This window comes from Mobula birostris, chromosome 8 (genome assembly GCF_030028105.1).
Source record: "Mobula birostris isolate sMobBir1 chromosome 8, sMobBir1.hap1, whole genome shotgun sequence".
NCBI classification, from domain to species: Eukaryota; Metazoa; Chordata; class Chondrichthyes; order Myliobatiformes; family Myliobatidae; genus Mobula; species Mobula birostris.
This window is the reverse complement of record NC_092377.1, coordinates 157859801-157866211: the sequence shown is the minus strand read 5'-3', so window position 1 is coordinate 157866211 and position 6411 is coordinate 157859801.

Here is a 6411-nt window from a genome sequence, read left to right as displayed (position 1 = left end):
TTTCCTATAAGATGGTAATTAATTTCAATCATTAGGAACACTAAGATGTACGAAAACTTTAAACCTGAATTCTGTAAATTTTATCTTGTAATCATTATTGCAGTTGATGCTATAATTTCTTAAACTGTGGGATGCAAGATTTTAATTAATGTTTATATAATTCTTAGACATTGAGATCTTGGGATGTACGGTGGCTTCCAGTTATTTGGGCCATTGGTTAATCGGGCAGCTGTTTATTTGAGACAACTAATAAAGAACAAAAACAAATCGAGAAATTAGCTGGTCTTGGCATTGTTTAATTGGGACACTGTACTGCTTAATTGGAACAGGAGACTTATAGAACAGTTTCTAACTAGCATGCACTTGTGTGGCCATTAGAAACTATGCTGTGCTTAGAGCGAACAGTTTTTAAATGGCTTCAGTTGCATGTACTTGTGTTATCCATTTGGGCCAAAAGGCACCGATTCAAAATGTCATGATTTTTGATCACTTTGTGCCAGGAAATTTATTGGTGGATTATGACACTACTTCAGGCAGGAAGGCAATAGAGGCAAAGATTTATCTGCACTTAAGTGTCTGCACTGATTTTGTTCAATTACAATCAATCAAAAGAGCACGACAATGTACCCTGGTTAATACTCCATTGATAACTACTGTATTAGGAACTAGTACACTTCTATAGTAGTATTGGTAGTGTTCTAATTTGTTCTGTATTTCATTTAAATACATAATTAGTTACTCGGTTAAACAGTAGTTTGTCTTTTTTATACCTTTTTAACTATTTCCATGAAACTTCAGTTAATTAGGGCACCCATTTGATTGGGCCAAAATGTACTGGTCCTGATGTGTCCTAATTAACCAGAATCCACTGTACTTCCATCTGAACATTTGCAAGTTGTGTCAATATTTGAGTGATACCACAGTGTTCCTTATGGAGATTATTATATTGTGTCATTCAGCTGATAAAGAACATGGATTTTATATCTTTGTACAACTATAGGGATCTACGTATACTGTATCTATTGGGATTAATACTGTATTATTCAACTCTAAATTAAACTTTTATTTCACTGTACACTTTGAAAATAGAAACTATCTACTACAATCTGAACATTGGAGTTGTGTCTGATTTATGTTGGGATAATCTTTCATCTGAGAAAGGGTAAATTTTATGATGCTATTTAATTCCTACATAGTCGCAGTGCCAACACCACATAGAGGGTTAGACTTGTAAGTCAACCAAGAACCCAGTTTAAAAATAAGACCCGTGAAAGAGATTAACTTCAAGCTTGGGAGATCGCCAATAGTAATTACATTGACATTGCTCTTCTTTCAGCTTTATGGATTGAAATCTATTGGGGACAATGCGTTGGATATTGAGTGATTTTTCACTAGTGCTTACATCTTGACAAAAAGTAGCCAACATGCAGGAGCAAAAGGTAAATTGGATAGATAGGTGACAAAAGGAGTTTTCATTCAAAGTATTGTAAGGTATTGATTTTGGAAATTATAACAAGGGAAAGGAATACACAAAGTACAAGAGGATATTGGCGTGTTTGAGTAACAGAAATATCTTGGTGTATACATAGATCCTTAAAATTAGCAGGCCAAGTCAGTGAGGTAGTTCAGAATGCATAAGGGACCTTTTCATTTATTAGCTGGGACACAGAATATCAGAACAGGGGAGAAGAAAACAAGATAAAAAAAGGAAGATTAAATAAGCTAGCTTTGTTTCTGTGGAATAGAGTTCAATGTGAATAGAGTCTCAGATGAGGCAGGTAAAACTCTAAGGGGTTAGAGAAAATAAAACAGTACAGCAGAACACTGGAATAATGCCCTTGGCCCATAATGGTGTACTGAACTAATTAAACTAGTAATCAAATACCTAACTAAATTACATCTGCATCCCACCATTTTCTGCACATTCATGAGCCTACCTAAAATGCCTTTATCATGTTTGCTTCCAAGACTACCCCGGCTGTGCATTCCTACCATCCACCACTCTGTGTTTCAAAAACAAAACTTGCCCTGCATACCTCCTATGATCTTAGCCACTCTCCCCCCAAATATGTGCCCTATAGTATTAGATACTTTGACCCTGGGAATGAGATATGTTTGTTTATCTATGCTCTGTCTGTCTGTCTGTGTCTTGTTTTACGGCGGTTGGCACCCAGCTTAATGGTGCATTACTGCCACCTTCTGCTCCGGAGTGTGCAATAGACTTACATTCTAAATCCCTTCACCCAATCTCACACACACACACACACACACACACACACACACACACAACACACACACACACACACAACACACAACACACACAACACACACACACACACACACACACACCCTAACCTATATTTTATCCTCCCACCTTTGGCCATCCTAGTACCCTATTCCTGTTTATCCGTCATATCCTATAAAAAACCCCTGTACCCCTTAAGAAAGCTAAAAATACCCTAACCTGTGCTCTCTCACCCATGCCCAGCAACCCTTTTAATGTGAATTCCTGCACCCTCAATTCCCTTAGTTTAATTCTCATCATCTCTCTCTGTATCCCATACTTGCTGCAACTCAGAACTACATGTTCTACTGACTCCTCTTCCTGACATTCCTCACACAATCCTCTCTGCTGTTTCCCTATCATTTTCAATGTTTCATTTAATGCACAGTGTCCCAGCCTTAACCTAGTCCACACAGTTTCCTCTCTTCTGTTTCCACTACCTACCCTAGTACCTGCAACACTATTTTGTATTTGATATAAATGCCTCCCTTTCCCCTCCCTGTCCCACCTTTCTTGCTATATGCTCTTATAAACTAGAACAAGTATACACTTAGTGGCCACTGTATTAAGTGCACCTGTACACCTTGTTAATGCAAATATCTAATCAGCCAATCATGGGACCACAACTCAATGCATAAAAGCATGCAGAAATGGTCAAGTTGTTCTTCAGACCAAACATCAGAAGGGAAAAGAAATGTGATCTAAGTGATTTTGATCATGGAATGATTGTTGGTGCCAGGCATGGTGGTTTGTGTACCTCAGAAACTGCTGATCTCCAGGGATTTTCACACTCAACAGAAGGGTGTGAGCAACAAAAAAAATCTTACAGTGAGCAACAGTTGTATGGAAAGCTCCCTGTTACTGAGTGAGGTCAGAGGAGAATGGCCAGACTGGTTCAAGTTGACAGGAAGGCAACAGTAACTGAAATAACCAGTGGTGTGCAGAGGAGCTTCTCTGAATGCACAACACATCAAACCATGAGGTGGATGGGCTACAGCAGCAGAGGACAACAACATACACTTAGTGGTCACTTCATTAGGTACAGGAGGTGCCTAATTGCCCACTGAGTGTATTTTCCTCAAAAGTCAGGTCAAAAACCACAGGGTAAAAACTTAAAGTTATTGATACAAGGATGAAAGGCAAGAACAGGAAGATATTTTTTCATCGAAAGGGTAACATGGATCTGGTACTCAGAGCCTGAAAGAGTAGTAGTTTCTGAGAAGCTCACTGCATTTCAAAGGTATTTGGTTGTATAGTGAAAAGAGCAGGAAACTAGGACTGTGGACCTACGTTTGGAAGTGGAATTTGGTTAGGTAGCCTTTTCAACTGGCGCAGACAAAATTAATGGAGTGACCTTCCTTGTCATGAATTGTATGTGATTCTGATTTTGTAGGTTGTGGTAGAGGTCATGAGTTTGGTCAGAGGTGTTGAAAAGCCTTGGTGAGTTGCTGTGGCCCATCCTGCAGATAGTATACACAGCAGCCATGATGGGCTAATGTTGATAGGAACGAATAGTCTTCGATATGGTGCGTGCAGTGCCAGGCAAGCTGCCGGACTGAAATTTGACCGTTGTTGGAGCTGCACCCGTCCAGACAGCCCATCACATTCAAAACATGAAGCTTGTAACTAGTGGAAAGACTTCTATCAGAAGGTGGGTCACTTGACCAAAACCACATATACAGTCATAAATTGGGACAGGTGGAGGTTGTTTAACCCTTTTTGGACAGAAAGTGGAAGTGAACAAAAATATTAAGAAATAATAGGCACTTCCACTTGTTGTATCCATTTTGTGGATAATCCATCAGCTCCCCAACCCAATGTGTACCATAGTAATCCAGCATTTCCAATTTCTGTAACCTTCTGCCACCTATTAGAGAGATTGAGGTAGAAATCTGATACTGTTATTTCATTCAATTAATTTTGACAATAAAATAGTTTTTGCAGTCTCTTGATTTCATATCATGCCATATAAGTTATTTGAGCAAGACTGAGATTTGTTCTTCCCTAAATTCTCATGCATGGTAATGCATTACATCCAAAATATATTTGCATGCAAAAGCATTCCAGTATCATGCTTCATAGGAAATCTATGTCTAATTTTTTGGCTACTAAAATCAAAGATTTTCATCCTGCCCCACCTTACCCTGACCTAGACTGAAGCTATACAGTACCAGCAAACGGAAGGTAGTTTTGTTTTGGCAAAGTTGGAAATGTTTTCCTGGGAAAAGAGTTTGCCATGCAACTTTAAAAGAATTGTAATTGGTTACACTATTAAAATTCAAAGTAAATTTATTATCAAAGTATGTATGTATATGTCACCATATACAACCCTGAGATTTATTTTCTTGCAGGTATGCTCAATAAATCTATAGTGTAATAACCGTAACAGAAACAATTTAAGACTGCACCAACTTGGGCATTCAACCCGTATGCAAAAGATAACAAACTGTATAAATACAAAAAGAAATAATAAATAAATAAGCAATAAATATTGAGAACATGAGATGAAGAGTTCTTGAAAGTGAGTCCACTTTTCCCACAACATTTCATTGATGGAGCAAGTGAAGGTGAGTGAAGTTATTCACTTTGGTTCAAGAGCATGATGGCTGAATCTGGTGCTGAGTCCTGAGGCTCCTGTACATTCTTCTTGATGGCAGGAGTGAGAAGAGAGCATGGCCTGGGTGGTGGGGTCCCTGATGATGGGTGCTGCTTTCCTGCCACGGTGTTTCATATGTACTGTAATGAAGTTAATCATGCTATTAAGAAATAATGGAATATCAGTAGTGTTGATCATTTGTCTATATGTGCAAAATTGGTTTCTGTTGCAATACAAAGTGGTTAGAGGCTTGTTCTATTTATTCACTTTTTTATTTCAAATATTAGTATAGAAAATCTTTTAAGGTTGTCAGTCACCTTAAACATGAGCGATTGTTACAAACACAACACAATCTTTTTATTTATAAATCTCACAGAGGTTTATTTGAAAACAAAATGTCGCATACCACTGCTTTAAAAATATGCTCTCGTTTTGCCCATGGGCCACATCCGCTTCATTTCTTCAACATTCTGTTCTGCTAATGTATCGTTGGCTGACCCATCTCCCCCTCAGCCCCAGTCTCCTGCCTTCTCCCCATAACCCTTCATGCCCTGACTAATCAAGACTCTATTAATGGACCACCTTTGAAGAGGATATATTTCAGGAAGCAGTTGAGGCAAAAGAGTGTCAGACAAATGCAGAGCTTCCTTCATCCCAGAAGAGAAAAAATCGTGACAAATGTTGGGTTGTATATAACCACCAAGAACTAGGCTGATTACAAAAATAAATTGGAGAGGAAATGAAAACTGAAAGAAGAGAAACAAAGCCTGAAAAAATAAATGGGAATCCAGAATTCTTCTATCAGCATATAAATAATAAAACAGTTGCAGGGAGTATAAACAACAAGAAAATAATGAACTTGCATAGTGATGTCGAGTGCACTGTTAAGGAACTTAATTACTTTTCATTTGTTTTCATCAGGAGAGTAGGTGCTTTCAACATAATAGTGAAGGAGATGATTGAGACATTAAGTATGTTTGAAAATTGATGGTGACTTTGAAAACAACTTTTTAAAATAATGCTGTTTATAAGATTTGTACTTTTAAACAAACTTGTGTATTTTTTACACTCACTGGCAGAGGTATAGTAGCTAAACCAGTGGTTTATCACCTTCAACACTCATAAAAGTTGCTGGTGAACGCAGCAGGTCAGGCAGCACCTCTAGGAAGAGGTACAGTCGACGTTTTGAGCCAAGACCCAAGGTTGGGTGTTGCTTGAAATTCCAGCATCTGAAGATTTCCTTGTGTTTGCGGGTTTATCACCTTTCTCATTTTTCATTGGCTAAGTATTAGTACATTATCTACATGATGTAATTGTTTTAATTATGTAGCCTATTAACTAGTTTATTCTCTATGTAAGGAATTTCTCTTATCTATAAAAGTGCTGGATTTTTCAGAGGCACCTGCATTCCTTTGTCTCTGCATCCTTTCAACTGTTATATTGTTTCCCAGCTCTTTATTTAGTTCTCTTAACTTTTGTATGTTTGTACTGTACTCTAAAATAAACTGAAATCTTGGAATTAAGACTGCTT